We start from the raw sequence: 3,611 nt of genomic DNA on the forward strand, positions 1-3,611 counted from the left end.
AGACACTCCGTCATATTTAAATGTAGCACAAATCTCAAGAAAACTAGCAAGATGTAAGTTAGGATCTTCAGTAGGTGACCCTCCAAACTGATTATTTTGTACAATTTGGATAATAGCAGGTTTAAGCTCAAATGAATTAGCAGCAACATCAAGATTTTGAATAGTTAAGTGAAGCTTAGCTGCTGTCAGATTTGCATAATCTTTTAAAGGTCTTTGTCGATTGTCATTTATTGGATTTTCTAAGTTATTTGCCATTTCTTTTAAATTTTTAATTTCTCTTTGTTGTTTTCAATTTTTTTCTAATTGTATGTTCTAACTTTGAAACGTAAGGTATTAGGTCTTTAGATCCAATATTTCACATAAACAAATAAAGTAAGCAAAGTAAATTTTTTTTTTATTTTTTATATTTTTTTTTATTTTTATATATTTTTATAATATATATTATCTCTAACTTTCCTAATTCATCAAAATTATTTAATTTACCAAAATTTAACTGTTACCTTCCCCATGCAACAATGCCAAAAACTTTATCCTCATTTTTTATATGTAAGGATTTATGAAGTTGACACCACTACAACGCCAAAAACTTGATCCTTATATGAAAAGTAAGTTGTGTAAAATATATATAATTATAGGCATGTATTGTTATCAAGTAATAAAGGACTTTTTATTTAAGCCCCAAATATCGATCCCACAAGGAAGGTATAAATTGGCAAATATAAGTTTTACTAGGAAATTTACAGAAAATCAAACAAAATCTCTATCACTAATTTTAAATGTTAAGATGTTATCAAAACTAAAGTACTTAACTATTAGCAAAACATAAATGCAAGTTTAAAAAGTAAATACTAATCTACTAACTAGATTTATGTAATGAAGATTTCTTATGTGAAAAAACATTCTTCCCAATACAATGAGGTTTTGGTGAAATGAGATGAGATAAATGTTTATAATATATATTGTGTCAAATAGGAGCAATTATAATTCTCTACCCTGATACAGTGCATAGAAAATCATTGGCTAATCTTAGGTTTAGTTCCTAAATCCGTGGCTAGGCTGGGAGGATATCGACTCCTACTCTAGAGCTCCCACTTCGCTTCAATTGAAGGCTAACTCTAGCTTTAGTTTTTAAACACTAAGACCTAATTGGGGATTTTAGTCTGTCACCCTAAAAATTCTCTAATTCTACACCCAACAAAGAATATTTTCCCTATTTATTTGCACTTAATTCATGAACAAATTTCTCCTCCAATAAATTAAATGTGATCCTCACTCTGTTGTAGGACTCATACTACATGTCCACGATCATATGTTTCACAACATATTTTAAAAATTTAATTGGCCAAATTAAAATGTAATTTAAGTTTGAAGTTGAAAAATCATCATAATTTATTTTATATTTTAATATTGGCACATCATATTTTCTCTTCATTTCACCATATCTCAGATTAGGGAGAAAGATATAGTGAACTACTCAAACTTCATGAGAAAGACACAATAAAATACAAATTTCATATATAAAAGAAAGTTCATACAACTTTAATAAACAAACAACACTTATCTGAAACTCTTTCTCAAAGCAAATCCCTTGTAGCCTTTCCTAGGAAATGCAGGAGGAAGATATCTCTCACTTTTTCCCTTCTCCAACACACTTAGAGAAAGATTCACATTCCATCTCATTACAAAAACTCTAAACTCTTAAAGAAAACTCACTAATTGACTCCAAAATGGTGAAAAAAAAATCACTAATAGACTCCAATATGGTGGTGGAATGATAATGGATTATGAAGAATGGTGAAAATGGAGCATGGAGGAATGTCTTGGAGCGAAATGAAGTCACTTTCCTGATGAATTTTGGCCCCATATAAAGCCCAAGGCCAGTTCACTAAGAGGCGCCTCCAAAATCTCTTAAAAAATCATCCAAATACATTGAACATTCTAGAAATGGGGGTTGAACCGCCTTTGGTGCAGTCGGCGCTAGTTCTGGCGCAGAGTAAAAAATTCAGCTATTCAGCTGTTCTGCGTCGTCGGCGCTGCTCTTAGCACGACCGGCGTTGAGTACTTTTTCAAAAACCTCATTTTGACTCCAAATTCCATCCATTTTGACTCCAAATTCCATCAATTCCATCCTTTTTTGCTTTCCTTTTGCTTTAAGTCCTAAAAATCAACAACCTGCATGAAAACATCAAAATACCTTCCATTAAGGTGCAATATCACAAAAAATAAATTTAAAATATGGGTCTAAAAATGGATATATTTTCAGTGTATCAAGGAGTGGTTTAAATAGATGAAAAATTAGGGATGAATTGGCTAAGCTAGAGGGTGGAGAAGGAAGCTTAGATGGAGGGTTGAACGACGCAATTCACCAATGGGAGTGAGCCACATTGCATGGGTGAGAAATTGGGTTAAGCCAAGCATGACCTTCTCAATTTTGGTTTTTTCAGTGACTTGGTTTGCCGGTCAGACCAGGGGAGGTTGCTAGTTGGCTCAGGGAAGGATGAGAAAGTTTTAATTGTGATTAGTTAAAATGTTTGATGGTTGATGGCATGAGATAGAGAGCTTAGCCAATTTGGGGGCAAGCTTCCTTGATTTGGAGACCCTTGGTCCATGGCTCAAATTTTGGGACTTGGGTGATTTAATTAGCATCCTAGGTGGCTAATCAAGGATGGAAAGGGTTAAGCTTGGTTGATGCAAAAGTTTAACTTAATTTTGGGCTTAGCTTATAAATTAGGATTTGGGGCAAGAATTAGATTTGTGCTTGGCTTGGGCTAGGTTTAAAAATTATTTAAAAGGTTCAAATGGTCCATGAGGATGCCATGAAGAGTTTAGCATTCAAAATTGGGGAAATTTAGTTGGTTATGGGATTCAATTTGATGGAATTTGAAGGTGTAGTCAAATTGGGGATTTTGGCCCAAAATTAAAATTAGGGTTTAGAGATTAGTTAATTTGGATCCATATTGGTGTAGATTGGGATTGGACATGTTGATGATTGATTTAGTTTTGAAATTGAGTGAGATTGAGGTAAATTTGGTAGAAATTGGGCTTTTAAGGGCAAAATTAGGATTTTGGTTATAATTGGTCAAATTCTGTCCAATGGATGGCTAGGATTGATTTAGAAGAGGTTTGAAATGATTTTGGAGGTTTTGGGAATTTTTTTGACATGAAGGGTATTTTGATAATTTTTGCAATTTTAGGGGTATTTTGGGAATTTTTGGGAAATTATGGTGTTTTGAGCAAATTAAGTGGTTTGAGATGATTTTTGAGGAGAATTGATAATTTGGGTAGTTTTGAAAATTTTAGGGTTCCAGAGGTATTTTGGTAATTATGAAAATGTTTGGGGGCAAAAGGTCAAAGATTGGAGTCTTGGTGGAACTGATATCAATTAAGGTTGCCAATCATAAAATCACACTCTTTGAGTCATAAGACCAAAGGAACCCTCATTTTGGTTCCTTCATGTGTTGTTCCTAGCCATCCTAGCCAGGGACCAAGAGTTTGGGCGATCACCCACATGAGCCTTCAAAAGAGTAAGGAATCAAGTTAAGCATGCTTGGTTTAGGATTTTAGGTTATGAATGAAAGTGAGGGGTTGCAAGTGTGTGTGTGCAATACCAA

Source organism: Phalaenopsis equestris, unplaced genomic scaffold (assembly GCF_001263595.1).
Source record: "Phalaenopsis equestris unplaced genomic scaffold, ASM126359v1 Scaffold000464, whole genome shotgun sequence".
Classification (NCBI taxonomy): Eukaryota; Viridiplantae; Streptophyta; class Magnoliopsida; order Asparagales; family Orchidaceae; genus Phalaenopsis; species Phalaenopsis equestris.